Source organism: Chinchilla lanigera, unplaced genomic scaffold (assembly GCF_000276665.1).
Source record: "Chinchilla lanigera isolate Chin_1 unplaced genomic scaffold, ChiLan1.0 scaffold00014, whole genome shotgun sequence".
NCBI lineage: Eukaryota > Metazoa > Chordata > Mammalia > Rodentia > Chinchillidae > Chinchilla > Chinchilla lanigera.
This window is the reverse complement of record NW_004955415.1, coordinates 14,284,341-14,301,633: the sequence shown is the minus strand read 5'-3', so window position 1 is coordinate 14,301,633 and position 17,293 is coordinate 14,284,341. Positions and strand designations below refer to the sequence as shown.

The 17,293-nt window shown below is 40.2% G+C and overlaps 2 pseudogenes; one reads left to right on the top strand and one right to left on the bottom strand.

Moving 5' to 3' along the window:
• Positions 1-3,759: 3,759 nt before the first annotated feature.
• On the bottom strand, positions 3,760-10,910 carry LOC102005464 (annotated as a pseudogene).
• Positions 10,911-16,077: 5,167 nt separating this feature from the next.
• Positions 16,078-17,059, top strand: LOC102026855 (annotated as a pseudogene).
• The last annotated feature ends 234 nt before the right edge of the window (positions 17,060-17,293 follow it).

Below are 17,293 nucleotides of genomic sequence, written 5' to 3'. Positions count from 1 at the left end.
CTTTCTTTTCTGGGGGTAGAATCCAGATGTTGCATACACTAGGCAAGTATTTTACCACTAAACTATATCCCCAGCCCTGGATCCACCCTTTTTATAAACCTTACGTGTGGTCCTTTCCAAAAGCTTTGCCTCAGTTTCTCAAATCTTAAAGGACACATATAGCACTAGAGGGAGCCAGTTATAAATGTGGAACCCAAGACTCCACTCCCAGAGGGAGAAGGTGCCCTGGATCCACATTTTCTAGAGAGTCCCATGTCAGATGTGAAACAATGTCAGCCTCAAATACAGGAATGGATGCCAGGCTGAGCATTCTTTATCCAATGCTTTGGAGAAGAACTATTTCAAATTTTTCCAAATTTTGGAATATTTGCATATGAATAATGAGAGATCTTGAGGTTGGGGACCAAGTCTAAATGTGATATTCATTTATGTTTTAAACCCACTTTGTACATACAGCCTAAAGGTAATATTATACAGTATTTTTAAATAATTTAATGAGTATAACAACATTTCATGATGTGGAATTTTCTACTTGTGGCATCATGTCACAAGTTTTAGATTTTACAGCACTTCACATTTCAGATTTTCAGATTAGGATGCTCAACCTGTATGAAATAAGTTGAGTAAAAAAAGATCTCATGTGTTTATATTAATACAAAAAAGTAAGGGGGAAGGAACGTTTTTTTTAATCAATTCTTAAAATTTTTATTCTTATTAGTATGTGTTTGCAGTACATAATGATTACATTCCTCATGGGGGGTTGGTACATGTACATAACACATCTCAATTCTTAATTTCTTTTTCATTCTCTTCACCTCCTCTCCCCCACTTCCATCTTTTGGCCCCCTGACCTTTTGTAAAAGGCCTATTATTCTGTTTTCCATTATCTTTTATTTTGCTCTTTAATTTATTTATACTTTAGGTTTCTTGTATAAGAGAAACCACATGTTATTTAAGATTGTGCATCTGATTTATTTCACTTAACATTATGGTGTCAAGGTACATCCATTTTCCTACAAATGACTTAAGTTTATCCTTCTTTATGGCAGAGTTGTAGTCTATCATGTATAAATACCACACTTTCTCCACCCAATCATCTGTTGATGGATGTGTAGTTGCTTCCAAGATTTAGCTCTTATGTGCTGCTATAAACATGGGTATGCATTTTCACCTAATATAAACTTTAACTCTTTTTTTTTTTTTTTTTGGTTTTGGTTTTTCTCTGGTACCAGGAACTAAACTCACGACCTTGCGCATGCCAGGCAGGCGCTTTTTGCCGCTGAGCTAAATCCCCAGCCCCATAAACTTTAACTCTTTCAGGAAGATACCTAGAAGGAGAATAACTGGGTTGAATGGAATTTCTGTTTTCAGTATTTTGAGGACTCTCCATACTGATTTCCATAGTCATTGTACTACTTTACATTCCCAAGCAAGCTCTTTTTTTTTGAGATAGGGTCTCACTATGCTGTTCAGGCTGGACTTGAGCTCACTTTGTAGCCCAGGCTGGTCTCAAGCTCGCAATGATCCTCCTGCCTCAGCCTCCTGAGTGCTGGGATTACAGGCATACGCCACCACACCCAGGGAGTTTTGTTTTTTGTTTTATGGGGTTTTTTTGGTACTGGGACTCGAACTGACAACCTTGAGCTTTCCAGGCAGGTGATGCGCCACTGAGCTATATCCCCAGCCCTCTTTTTCATAGAATAATGCTAGAAAGTCAGTGTAAAAGAAATGGTATGAAAGGCAAATTCATTCTGTGACCAGTCTAGAAATAATTCATTCAGGTAGCTATCATCAATAGATGGTAAAACCTTGGGATGAAAGGCATAGGGAGAAAAAGAGATCCAAGAGGCCTAAAATTATTGTCCTAAACTATTTAGTAATTCCAAAGGGAAATGGTATCATTACCATTGGGAGATCTGGTGGTCATCACCTTGGCCAAGGACTTAAACCAGCACTAAGGTGACAGACTGACTAATGTGATGTACTGAGAAGAACACAGCATCACTTAAGATCTCTATCAAAAATCTGATCCAATTTAGAAGAAAATCAAGTCAAATAAGGGCCTGTGCATTATGTCATAGTGATTTTAAACACAAAAGGTCAGCCGCTGGACAGGTCAGCACTTTGAAACTTTCAGTTCTCTTCTACCACCATCTCCCATATGTTCTAGAAATGGCCAAGAAGATTCTTGCATAGTCCTCTCAGAATCCTCTATTCTCCTTCTGGAAAGGTCACCTGCCAGGGCTCTGTTGTACAAAAAGAGGTGAGAATGGCCTCTGCCCCATTTCACATACCCATGTGTCTTTGTGAAATGCCTCCAATGCCAAGGACACACTATGCTAAAGCTGCTGAAATATACCTTGAGGCTACTTTTTTTTTGAAAACCGGGTCTCACTATAGTTCAGGCTGGCCTTGAACTCACAGCAATCCTCCTGTCTCAGCCTCCCTAGTCTTGAGATTGCAGATGTGCACCACTAAGCCTGGCCAAGGCTGCTTTCTTACATTATGGTCCCAAAGGCACCACGTTAGACTTCCAGCATTTCACCAAGACTTTACAGGACAACTATTCATTTTTTGTACTAGCCCCTCTCCCCCTAGGACTGAAAAGGGTGACCTTTGAGAGGACAGCAGCTGAGTTAGTGCTGTCTTGTCAGACTTGCCCTCTCAGGCAACTCTTGTCATTGCAACCCAGTCATCCAGCTAAGCCCAGAGCTTTCACTGTAATCCACTTAACACCTTGGAGTTTTACAGCACAGGAAGTGTTCTGTAAGACAGGTCAGGACCTGTGGGCACAATGGCTGCTGAAACTGAAAAGGCAGAGGTGACAGATTTAGGAGCAGTAGGCTTCCTTACTCTTTTTCAGCATGAGGTGGTGACTTGAGAAACAGGCTCTGGGGACACTGCTACTTTCAGTTATCCAAACTGTATCTGCCATCCTTTCATTTATGCAGGCATGCGTCACTTAATGACAGGTATATCATTTGAGAAATGTGTCATTAGGGGATTTTGCCACAGTGCAAACACCAGAGAATGTACTGACACACCAGGAGCTTCATGGTCTAGTCCACCACACACCTGTGTGCTACATGTTACATACACATACTAGGGTATTGCTCCTGGCCAGGAAGCACAAAACAAGATTAAATTAAGATTTCATAAGAGAAAATGGTGCAATCAATACACGCAATAAAGCCTGGCATAGTACACACACCTGTAATTCCAGCACTCAGAAGGCTGAGGCAGGAGGATCACTGCAAGTTTGAGACCAGCTTGGGCTACAAAGTGAGCTCAAGGCCAACCTGAACTGCATAGTAAGACCCTGTCTCAAAAAAAAAAAAAAAGAAATGCAATAAATACCAGATGAATTAATAAACTAAGTTCACAGTAAACTTTGTAAAAAGAAGGATTACCCTATAAAATGTTGATTTAAAAATATAGCATAAACCTGGCATGGTGGTACATGCCTGCAATTCCAGCACTTAGGAGGCTAAGTTAGGAGGATCACTGCGAGTTTGAGGCTAGCCTGGGCAACAAAGTGAGTTCAGGCCAGCCCAAACTGTATATTGAGACCCTTTCTAAAAAAAATAAAAAACATATATAAGCATAGTAGACACATAAATCAGTCAAGTATGTATCAATACATTATACCAAGTATTGTGTATGATGGGCATGCTGGTGTACACCTGAAATTCCAGCTACTAGAGACTGAAGCAAGAAGAAGATCTCAGGCTGAGACCACCCTGGGGAATTTAGCAACACCTAGTGCTTGGCCTGAGGGTACTACAGAGAACAAAAGGAGGGAGAAATAACAGAGAAAGGATAGGGAACTCAAGTGCTAGTTTCTCTGTTCTGAATTGAATCTTGGAGAAAGAGAAGCAGTTTGAGAAATTGGCTGGGCTTTCAAGAGCAGAAGCTTTTGGCCCATTCCATATTTGGGGTTCTGGAAGGAGGCCATCACGTAGGATGGCCCTGAATGAACCCAGCAAAAGCACTGAACAGAACGGCCAGACAAGGACACAGCCTCAATTGGACTGCTGCAGTGAAGCACATGCTTCCTCACAGAGCAGCTGCCAGCCGAGAGCCAGCAGGCCTGTCACAGGGCAGCAGAGACTACTGAGCAACTGATCAACATGGACAGGGACAGGGACAGGGAGGCAGGTCAGGGACTTGGGGTGTCCACAGGGCAGGCAAAAACCAATGAAAGCCAGACTCAGTGGCACAGGGATGTAATTCCAGCTACTTTGAAGGCTGAGGCAAAATGATCATAAGTTTGTGATCACCTTGGGCAACTTAGCAATGAGGTCCTGTCTCAAAATAAAAAATTTTTAAATGACTAGATGTGTAGCTCAGAGCATCCCTGGATTCAGTCCTGAGTACTAAACATGAAGACAATAGCAAACAAAAAACAGTGAGAAACTCAGTCACCAGAACAAGCTCCAACCAAGAAAGCATAGATTTCATCAGCTACAGATGGCAGCATGTAGGTGACTGATACATAAATCAGCCTCCCTTTGATCGTCAGAGGCTCTCTGAGAAAGGGACAAGTATGAAGACCTCAGAGTCTGAGTATTCATTCCCAAATGACTCTGTTGGGCATGCTTCTTCTGTACAACAAATAACCTCAAATATTTTGGGCATGGTGGCACACACCCGTAATGCCCATACTCGGGAGACTGAGTTGCCATGTCTTGTGCAGCTCTCAAAGTTCCTGGAGGGGAAGAACAGCAAGAGGATGGAGAAATAAAGATAGGAGACCATATACAGAAAGCCGAGGTCAGGTGGAGCCCTCCCTGTAGATGGGAAGAAAGGAACACTGCTCGACCACCGCAGTGCATTTATTTGTACATTTGGCAGTTTGGAGTCACGTGACATTCCCTTGCCTACCAACCTGTTCTTGGATTGCTGGGGTGCATGGTGTTTTGGGACTGGAGCAGCTTGTTTACATGGCTCACCTTGGGCACTCTTTGTTTTCAGACTGGCCTTGCCTTGCCCCTACACATGTGATTAATTCCCAGTTTTAGCTGCTCCCCACACTGAGGCAAAATTATCATGAGCTTGAACCCAGCCTGGGCTACATAGTGAGTTCAAGCCTAGCCTGAACTAAGATCCCATAAAACAATAACAAACAAACAAAAAAAAATAACCTAAAAAAGCAATGACATATTACACAATTTCCAAGGTCTTCTAGCCTCACCAAATAGACTACAAGTTCATTTATACTTCTCTCTCTCCAGAAAGTTACAAGCTACATTCAATCTCAAGTTCCTGGTGAACAAAACTTGGGCCATTGTTTCATATTCTTTCAAAACCTTAGAGAGAAACCCACTATGAATATACTGATGATGGGCTTTCTGTTTGAGAAGAACCAGTGTCACTGGAGTTAACAACATCTCACTATGTAGCCTAGGCTAGTCTAATGTTCTTCCTGCCTTCTGAGCACTGGGATTACAGGTGTTCACCCCCATGCCAGGCCTGAGTTAATGACATTTATGTCTGACCACTGTGGTGTAATTTTTCAGGCAGGCGGCCTGCACAAGCCAGTTCATTTTCTTTATTTGCCATGTTACAGCCCCCACTTCTAGGGGCCAATATTTTTCGTAACAAGGATTTGGAAAGGGATGATGAACTCTCCTTTAATGACAAATCACCTTTTGAAGTGTGTCTGGGCTTTTCACAGCTTGTCTCACCATTTATGTAAGTAGCCAACTGTTTTTGGAGATTTCTTAAGCTCTCTCTTGTATTATTAGTGAAATTAGAGATCCTTTTTCTAGGAAGATCAATAGAACAATCTTCAATATATCACAAAATTTCTGTTTTTTAACATTGTGGTTTTCAGATGTAACAAGCTTGTAAATACCAGTGCCTGATGATTCTGTGCTGCCTCAACCCAGTCTGGTGCTAATGAACTGGACTCTGCAGCCTAAAGTGATCTGTGGTTCCCCCATAAATTTTTTTTTGAGACAGGGTCTCACCGTGTAGTTCAGGCTGGCCTTGAGTTCACTATGTAGCCCAGGCTGGCCTCAAACTCACAGTGATCCTCCTGCCTCAGCCTCCCAAGTGCTGGGATTACAGGTATGTGCCACCATGCCCAGCCTCCCCTGTAAATCTTTAAGAAGCAACTGGTGTCACCCTTTGTTCCTTCTTTGCCCTTTCCTCCACTCCATTGGCTTGAATGCATATGTGATGGCTGGAGCAGGAACAGACCTCTAAGACTGAGAGTGAAGGTTGTTAGGGCTATTGTACACTTAGAAGGGTTGAGTTCTGGGGTCACTGTGAAGCACAGCCACCATGACTTCAGCAGAGGGAGATATGCCCCATCCAGGTCAAACTACTGCTAACTAGCTTTATAGTTTAAAACCTATTTGCAGAGTAGTAGAATCCTAATCAATACTGTGTTCAAGTCAGACTGAAAAGGAATTTAAGACCCTGCTACAAATATTTTGCTTAAACACCTTCCAGTAAGATTATATTCATTTATACTTCATCCATCAGGGAGTATTCATTTCTGCATACATGGTTCAATCTTTTTTTTTTTTTTTTTGAGATAGGGTCTCACTATGTGGCTCAGGCTGGCCTTGAGCTCACTTCGTAGCCCAGGTTGGTCTTGAACTTGCAAGGATCCTCCTACTTCAGCCTCCCAAGTGCTGGGATCGCAGGCATGCACCACCACGCTTGACATAGATGGTCCAATTTAATAAGCAAAAAGACAGTTTATTGTTTCCATTCTCCTTTCACAGGTTTCTAGTCAAGTTGAGGGTATTTTTTATCACGTCTAGGCCATTTGTACTTCTTGCTCAGCAAATTTGCTGTTAGTAGCATTTGACCATTTTCTGTAAGTGTGCTTACGTTTTTGTAGTGATTTTGAGGTGGTTGAAAAAATTAAACATACTGCTAAGAACAAAGACTAATAAAATGAACACCTGGATACCAATTGCTCAAATGAACAACTGTTGATATTTTGTCATATTTGTATCAAGCTTTTTAAAAATTCCTTTGCTGGGGCTGGGGATTTAGCTCAGCGGCAAAAGCGCCTGCTTGGCAAGCGCAAGGTCGTGAGTTTGGTTCCCGGTACCGGAGAAAAACCAAAAAAATAAAATAAAAATAAAAAAATAAAAATTCCTTTGCTTTTATTTCCAAATGTTGTCTCTCAATCAATATGTTCCATTTAATTTATTTTTAAAATTATTGTGAAATTATTATTTCAATTGTGCATATTTTAGGGTACAGTGTGGTAAGTGAATATATGTGTACAATATGGAATGATATGAAATCAGGATAGTTAGTCTTTTCATGTCCTTAGATATTTAAGAAAATACTTTCAAGCAAAACATGGTGGTATTCACTTACAGCCCAGCGCTCAGGGAGGATGAGGCAGAAAGATAAGAAATTTGAGTCCAGTGTAGCACAATTTAGTGACCTGGCAAGACCTTGTCTCAAAATAGAAGATAAAATTTTTAAAAGGCTGGTGATGTAGCTGAGTGTGAAGGCTCTGGGTTCAATCTCCAGTAACCCCCACAAAAATATCAAACATTTTAAAAAAATTTTTTTGCAGTACTAGGAATTAAATTCAGAGGTCCTCCACCACTGAGCTACATCCCTAGCCCTTTTTATTTTTTGAGACAAGATCCTGCTAGTTACAGATGCAGGACTCAAACTGAATCCTCCTGCCTTGACCTCTCTCAGTACTGGAATTATAGGCATGCACCTCTGTGCCAGGTGTCAAACTTTTTTTTTTTCAATAAAAAAACTTCTCAACTTGAGAAGTTGAGTGGGGTATAAGCCCTTGGCAGTGGGTACTGGTATGCACTCCTCATCTTTGAGACGTTATATGTGGATTAGATGCTTTTGAAAAATTATTTTCAAACTGAGCATGGTGGCGCATGCTTGTAATCCCAGCACTCAAGAGGCTGAGGTGGTAAGATTGCTGTGAGTCTGAGGCCAGCCTATGCTACATAGTTCAAAGACAGCCTGAACTACATAGTAAGACCCTACCTCAAAAAAAAAAGAAAAGAAAGGATGGTTCATTTCTTCATGATATAGTGTCATAAATCAGTAACACAACTTGTCCCTAGAGGTAGTGTTAACAGTTTTGAAATAGCAAAATCTTCCCAAGGTCACCTGATGATTCAGACCCAAACCTGTACTACTGTTAAGCAGCACAGACTGAGCTTTTTAGTACAAATATCTTAAAAGAGGAAATTATTTCTAAAAGCACAAAGAGGCAGCTTGTCGCATCCTGTGTTACCTCCTTTCTTTCTTCATTTTTTTAGACAGGGTCTTGCTATGTACTTCAGACTGGCCTTGTACTATGTAGCCCAGGCTGGCCTTGAACTCCCAGCAATCCTCTTATCTCAGCCTCCAGAGTACTGGGATTACAGGCATGCACCACCATACCCAGTTACCTCTTTTCATATTGATATTTGATAAGGATATTAATATATGTGAAACTTCTAGCAGAATCAAAGCTCCTCTTGGGGAAATGGCAAGTGTATAGCACAAGCAAAATCATATATAAATAGTATTAAAGCATTATCCCACAGTAGAGAATGCACACTATTAAAAATGTGAAGCTGGGCATAGTGGGCCTCTAATCCCAGCACTATGGAGGCTGAGGCAGGAGGATCGTTATGAGTTCAAGGCCAGTCTGGGCTACAAAGTGAGCTGAAGGCCAGCCTGAACTGCACAGCAAGACCCTGTCTCAAAAAGACTATATAAATAAATAAATAAATAAATAGTAAATAAAAGCAACTTTTGTATTTGGAGAAATATTGTCCTAAAATGTGGCTGCGCCTCTAAGACTCCTATAGTCAACAAACACCTGCTATGTACAATAAAACTGCAGTACCTGATGCTATTACCCTGAAACTGATGCTTGAGGCAAGATGTAATTTGTCATACATATCAGCCAATATGCTGGCACAGTGACTAAACCTAATAAAGCTTCCACAAGAGTGTTGAAAAGTAGTTTTACCAGGCTATAAACTTGACAGAATTGCAACCTCTCTGTTTGGGTTATGATAAATTTATTTGAAAAATTACCAAAAGTTTCTTGCTCTGTAGCATTTAAAATGTTCTTAACTGGGCATGGTGACACACACCTGTAATTCTAGCACCTGGGAGGCTGAGGAAGGAGGATTGCTGCAAGTTCAAGGCCAGCCCGGGCTACATAGTCAATTCAAAGCTAGCCTGAGCTACATAGCAAGACCCTGTCTCAAAAAAAAAAAAAAAGACCACCAATAAATTTGCAAGTTTTTCCTGAAATCATGCAGTTTTGAATTATGTCTTTAAAGACATCGATTCCCATGCCAGAATCTTATCGACATATAAGAAATTAAGAAAGATTAAGTGCTAAAATAGCCAGCACAATACTTGTATATACTTAATATCATATGGAACCAAAATTCCAGGGACTAAGAACACTGTAGATCTAATATGATTTATTTCTTCAGTCATTTCAAACATTGTTGGGCCATGCTCATTTGTCTGTCTGCTTTGTTTACATTTTCCACATTCATACCAATATACAACAGGTTTGCTTAACTGTGGATTTTTAAAAAATTATTACCAAGTTTTGGCGTGATTATTTACTGTCTTTCTCTAAGTTTTACTTTGTATTGTATGGAAAACCTCCATTTTGAAAATCTACATTGTTGTGGAAGGACATGTCCTTAATGTGTCAAGACAAAAAAAAAAAAAAGTCTTACAGTTAATGTCTGCACTCTGAGGTAGAATTTAACAGGAAGGGCCTGAAAAAAGACTAGGAGGGGGCTATAAAATATTTTTAGTAAAAATATTGCTTTTGTCTTGTGCAGAACATGCAGGATTTAACTTAGTAAGTATTTTTTAAATAGAGACGCTGTTATGGTAGCTAAAACACTTCTTAGGGGAAGGAGATGAGATAAAAGGGGGAGATTGTGATGCGTTACATGCATGTACCAAGTCCCTATGAGAAATGCAGTCATTATGTTCTACAAAAGGCATGAGCCTTATTTAGGCACCTTAAAGTTTTATAGACATCTTAAAGTTTTACAGGCATCCTAAAGTTTTATACTTCTTAATCTGAATTTAACACTTTATATTTCTTCCTATTAGGAAAAAAAACCCTACATGCTACAAGTCACACTATGCACATTCTACACAATGAGTTGGGTCAGGTCTCCCATAGCTTTTGAGGAATATCACTAATCAAGCCATTAGCATCATCTCAGTTATTTAAAAAAAGCTTTTTAGTACATTTTGGCTGCAGAAGGGCCAGGGATCTAGCTCAGCAGCACACTGCCTGCCTGGTACATTTTGGCTGCAGTATTAGTGGCAGAATACACTAGAATAGCCACCCCATCCTTACTTTTTCAAACTTCAACAAGAGTTCACTTTTTCCTTTTCCACATCTCTTGCCTATGGCATGTACTATATGTAGCTATGCACTGTGTATTAATATATTAGAAATCTACAAATTTATTTTGTACTTTTTATACTGTTGGGTACTTATAATCAAAACATTTAGTAGGGTATTGAATAAATTTAAGGGCCAGGGATGTAGCTCAGTGACACAGCCCCTGTCGGGCAAGAGTGAGGCCCTGAGTTTGATTCCTGGTACCAAAAAAGAAAAAAGAAAAATAAATGAATAAATTTAGTATTATTGGATATTTTCTTAATGAAATAAAAAAAGACACCAGTCATGGTGGTGCATGTCTGTATTCCTAGCTATTAGGAGGCTGAGGCATTAGTATCACAAGTTTGAGGCCAGACTGAGCAACTTAGCAAGACGCTATCTCAAAATAAAAAGGACTGGGGATATATCATTTAATAATAGAGCACTTGCCTAGCATTGTGGGTTCAATACCAATACCACAAAAAATAGAAAAAGAAAAAGAAAACATTGCAGATGAAGATATACTCACCAAGTGCATCTTTACAGTCTGAGAAACACCTACTTTTATCATTTTATTCTTTTGACGCAATGTATGTCATACTGTTTTGTTTATACGTTTTTTAATTTACATTAATGCTGTCATGTCGCAATATTCTTTGTAACTCACTGCATCTTGTTTCTAAGACTTATCCATATTTGTTTTTATTACTGTATGTTATTAAATTGTATGACTATTCCACAGTTGATTTGTTTTTTACATTTAATCCCCTTTTGATGAGTAGTAAATCCCCTCCCTCTAAATTTTACCACTCCAAACATTGTGGCATAAATATCTTTGAACTTACTACACATTCCTACATGCTAAAGGTTCTTTAAAAATGGAATTGCTGGGTAATAGGGACATATTTGTATCTTTTACTTTAGTAGATATTACTAAATTATTGTCCAAACTATTTATATAATAGTCCTTGCTTATCTGTGATGGATGTATTACAAGACTCCCAGTACATTTCTGAAATCATGAATAGTACTGAATTCTATATATACTATGTTTTTTTCTACATGGACATATCTATAATTCAGTATAATTTATAAATTAGGCAAGTAAGAGATTAACAATAACTACTAATAAAGTAAAACAAATAAAGCAATATACAAAAGTTATGTGAGTATTTCTTCTTTCGCCCTCCCAAATATGGTATTATACTGTGTTTGCCTTCCTTGTAATGGTGTGAGATGAAATGAAGTAGGCATTGTGATGTAGTATTAGGCTGTTCAGTGTAAGAATTGCTTGAATACAAGCATTGCGATACCGAAATAATCTGATAAGCACAGTGGCTATCAAGTGACTAGTGAAGAGGGAGCAGATTTGTACGGATAGGGTAGATAAAAGCACAATTTATGTCCTGGGCAGGGCAGAACTAGATAGTACAAGATTTCATCATGCTACCCAAAGTACCTCGAAATTTAAAACTTAGGAGTTGTCCATTTCTGGAAATTTCCAATTAATATTTTAGGTAACCAAGAATGCAGAAAGCAAAAGCACAAGTAAGAGGTGTACCTGGGTTGTAGCTCAGTGGTAGAGCATTTGCATGAGGCCCTGGATTCAGTCCTCAGTCCCACAGAAACAAAAACAAACAGACAAAACCCTGAGGATAATAGGAGGACTACTAAGCATTACCCCATGGAAAAAAAAAACATATGGCCACACAAAGACTTACATATGAATGTTTATAGGAGTTTATAAATAATAGCCTCACACTGGAAATAGTTCAAGTGTCTGTCATCTAGTAAGTGGATAAACAAATTGTGTTATGTCTGAACTCTAAAATACTACTCATCAGCAAAAGTAAACAAACTATCATTAGACATATAACAAGATGAATGAATCTCCAAATCATTATGCTGATTCCATTCATATAAATTTCAAAAGCAGAATAAACTAATTTATGGCTACTAAAATCAATTTATGGGTTAGGGATGGAGATTTGACTGCAAAGGATCTCAGAGAACTTTCTATGATCATGGAAATCATCCTGATTGGGAAGGCAATGGATTTATCAAAAATTTTTGTTGGCCAAGCATGGTGGCTTAAATGTTTAGTCCCAGCACTCTGGAAGGCTGAGACAAGAGAATCATGAGTTCAAGCCCAGCCTTGGCAAATTAGCAATTTAGTGAGGACCTGTTTCAAAATTTAAAAATTAAAAAAAAAAAAAAAAAAAAAGAAAGGGCTGCTGGTATAGATCAGTGTGCAGGCCCTGGGTTCAACCCCCAGTGCCAAAAAAAAAAAAAAGTCAAATAAAATGAACTATATATTTAATTATGTGGTTTATGATACGGAAGTTATACCTCCAAAAATATTACTTTAGAAGATCCTCATTGTGATAGTTAACTATGCCAACTTGAATGAGAAACGCCCCGCTAAATTGGGTCAGCACAGTTCTGGGTGTGGTGAAGGGATGTACTGAGCACAGAAGCCCCACCCTGGGTGTGAGCGGCACCAACCAAGAGGCTTGTTGCCAGCATGGAATAAAAGGGAAATGAAGAAGGAAGGTCCACTTCTGTTTCTTTGGAGTAGTGCCAGTCGTTTCCTCATTTCCAATACAGACTATTCAGTCTTCCAGTGCAGACCCTTTGGCCTCCTATAGGGACTCACACAGGACACCACTGAGCTCCAGGCCTTCAACTGGATCTTGCGGACCTCCAGAGCAGACAGCCATTTTGTACTTTTCCACTCCTGACTCTGCAGGAGGCCATTGTAAGCCAATTTTATAAATCCTTATGTATTTGTGTATCTTGCATTAAATCTGTTTCTTTATTAATCACTGACTGATACACTCACTAAATAGATTACATGTAGTAAGTAAAGTCTCCAGATTTAGCAAATAAAAAACAAATGATTCCAACTGAACTTCAGTTACATCTAATTGCTTAGGCATATGTACACTGATCTAAAAGAAAAATATTACATGGGACATACACTAAAACTATTTTTATTACAGGAAATAAATTACAAGTATCTAAATTATATATTTCTTTTGCTAATTTATGTTTTTCTGACCCATTTTAGCTAAGCAGTCCTTATAATTTGTTCATAGAACTCCTTGCAGATATAATCTATTGTTATGGCCTGAATCTAAATGTCCCCCCAAAACCTTATGTACTCATAGGTGGGCCTTTTGGGAGGTGGCTGGATCATAAGTGTGATGGTGCATTAGGGTGTGTGATACTAGGACTAAGGGCATGTGATAACTAAATTGGTTTAACATAGATGTGGGTATGGATAATGGAAGCCCCAGCCTGGATGTGGGTGGCACCACTCAAGAAGCTTGTAGCCTGGATGACATAAAATGGAAAGGCAGGCTTGATGCTTACTGCTGCTGCCTCCTTCCTGCTCTCCCATAAACTGTTTCTCCTCTGCCATGCCACCCTGCTTTGGAGCCAGCCAACTATGGACTGAAACCTCTAGAAACTGTGAGCTGTTTAATGTTGGATGTCAAGTATTTTGTTTCAGCAATGAAAAAAGTAAATAAGACACCTATGTTCATTTCATTGTAGCATAGCTTCAAGAATGGCCACATCTATCTTATTTCATTCTTTTGTCCACTAAACATTTATTAAGAGCTGGGCGTGGTAGCATACACCTATAATCCCAGTGTGGAGGACCACCTGGGCAACTCTCCTTGAAGGAGAAGCAATTGCCTCCATTTTGGCTGAGCCTGACCCTATTTCCATGTATTGAGACATACAGAGCTGGCTAGGACTTTTCCTTATCCCTTCAGTCGGCTTTAAGCAATGCATATTGGTCCGGCTGAGGTGCTGATGATAGTCTTTGAAGACAGCAGGCAGTGTTTCCCCAGACCCCCATTGCTCCCATATGCGAGCCCGGATGAGGTGGGATGAAGAGTCAGTGCTCCACACTGTCGACTGAGATCAAGCCTGGAGTTAGAGGCTATGACTTCCTGGGCCTCTAAGATTATACAACAGAGATGAAGAGCTCACCCCAAAATATTAGATACTATCTCACTTGTGTTATGCAGATTATTCTTTCTGTATATCCTTTCTACATATTGCAGAGGGAATTTCGGACCTCCTACGTAGCCCAGCTCACCACACTCACCTACTTCCCATGATTCTCAGTCACTCATCCTCAAGCCACTCCTTTCTTCACGAGTTAATAAAACCCAGGTTCAGCCCTGGGTGGAGGCCTTTATTCTGAATAGCCATCATCATGGCTGGACTTAGGACCTCTTAGCTCCCCAAAACTACAAATATGCCTTAGTGTCTTTATTCTCACTTTGGGATGCAGTAGAAGTGGTAGGTTGGAATTAATTCACTAGAATTCCAATAACTTTTCCATGAGCTTACAGATATAACTTCCTGGGCTGCAGTAAGGATAAGGAAGGGCTCTCTATATCCCAGCACTCAAGGGGTTAAGGCAGGGGGATTGCTGCAAGTTCAAGACCAGCCTGAACTACATGGTGAGATGTTGTCTCAAAAACAAAAATTTACTAATTAGAAAACATGCTCAATATTAGCATAGCGGGCAGCATGAACTGAGCATGTTTGTCTTAGTTACTTTTTTAATTGCTGGGACAAAATACCCAACACCAACAAGTTAAAGGAGGAAAGGCTTATTTTAGCTTATAATCTGTAGAGGTTTCAGTCTATAGTCGGCTGGCTCCAAGGCAGGGTAGCATGGCAAAGAGGCATGGCAGAGGAGAAACAGTTCGTGATGTGGCAGACAGAAGGCAGTAAGAAACAAGCAGCTGCAACAAGCCTGCCTTCTTTCGGTCTCTTTATATTTCACTCAGGCTACAAATTTAGTGATTGGTGCCACCCTTACTCAGGGCAGGGCTTCCATTATCTACCCCCTTAATCCAAGTATTACACCCTTAATCCACATTCATACACCCTAATCCAGCCATTCCACCTATGACCACATGAGGCTTTGGGAGACATCTAAATACAAGTCAAAACAATGTTTTAGGGTAAAGTTAACAGTCATGAAAATTGCTCTTCAAATTTGGTTTCCGGAAGCAAATATCATCTTTCACAGCATGATTTGCTTTATCCATACTTCAGGACTGTGTCGCACCTCTTTGTCAATAACTTTCAAAAGGGATGGAGCTCCGTAGTATAGTGCTTATCTAGCATGTACGTGGCCTCGGATTCGATTCCTAGCACCAAACACACACACACACAACAATAACAACTTTTTAAAATTCTGTCTCACTGGCTAGAGGCAGTTCCCAGGACATCTTGCCTACCACTTTGAACTCCTGTTTCTGAAACCACTTCCCATACAAGCTGACTCTGGAGATCAAAGCCTTGAGTTCTCCTAAGGGTCTAACAGTTAGGGGGACATCAGTGCCAAGGAAATGTCAAGGGCAGATGTCACTCTCCTCCCTATCCTATAAAAAGTGGAGGAATTTAAAGCTTTATAATGACTACAACAGTAAATGGAGTTATTACAGTATTAATTACTGCAATAAAACTTTGCCCTGGCACTTGAAAATTTGCTTATAGAGTTTGTGAAGAAATGGAGACTGAGTGGTTGGGGCCGTGTTGCCAACCTCCAGCAGGAGATTTGAAATTGAATCTCTTCTCTCATCCCTCTCCTGGTTACAAATCACTTGAAATATATGTTAGTGGGCCATGGCTTCAGGTTTTTGTCACTGTCAGCAACCTTATCTTCAAAAAGGATGGCTAGCAATGTTACCAACAAGACAGATCCTCACTCCATGAACTCCCCTGTGTTCACTGGGAATCTCAACACTCTCAACAAAGGCGATCTTTTCAAAGTATGGCAAGATTGTGGATTGCTCCATTCATAAAGGCTTTGCCTTCATCCCGTATGTTAATGAGAGAAATGCCTGGGCTGCTGTAGCTGGAGAGGATGGCAGAATGATTGCTGGCCAGGTTTTAGACATTAATCTGGCTAGGGCTGGGGATTTAGCTCAGTGGCACAGCGCCTGCATGGCAAGCACAAGGTCATGAGTTCGACTCCTGGTACTGGAAAAAACAAACAAACAAACAAAAATATTAATCTGGCTGCAGAGTCAAAAGTAAACAGAGGAAAAGCAGATGTGAAACGATCTGTAGTGGAGATGTGTGGCTCTTCTTTTGACTTGGACTATGACTTTCAACGTGATTATTATGGCAGGATGTGCAGTTACCCAGCACGTGTTCCTCCTCCTCCTCCTATTTCTTGGGCTGTAGCGCCTCGAAACACCAATGTATATCAGGAACCACCTCACAAAGGGGCAAAAGTGGCTTCAATTCTAAGAGTGGCCAGTGGGGATCTTCATCCAAGTCTGGAAAGTTGAAAGGAGATGACCTTCAGGTCATTAAGAAGGAGCTGACCCAGATAAAACAGTAAGTGGATTCTTTACTGGAAAGCCTGGAGAAAATTGTAAAGCAACAGAGCAAGCAAGAAACAAGCAGTGGAGCTGAAGAATGGTAAGTCCGAAGAGGAGTGGACCAGCACCTCCCTGAAGAAAGATGAGACTAATGTGAAGATGAAGTCTGAGGATGCAGATGACTCTGCTGAGGAGGGGGATGTACTGGATGATGATGATAATGAAGATGGGGGATGACCAGCTGGAGGTGATCGAGGATGATGAAGAAGAGGCTGAGGAAGGAGAGGATGACACAGACAGTGCCAGTGGTGAGGATGACTCTTAAGCACATCGTGAGGTTTAGAAGTCTTGTCCCATTAGTTCTTTACCTAGGTGCTGGCCTAAGATCAAAACTTCACCAGATCCTCTCCTCTAGTATCTTCATTTTATTTATTTATTTATTTATTTATTTATTTTTTTTTTTGTTTGAGACAGGATCTCGCTGTGCAGTTCAGGCCGGTCGTGAGTTCACTTTGTAGCCCAGGCTAGTCTCAAACTTGCAATGATCCTCCTGCCTCAG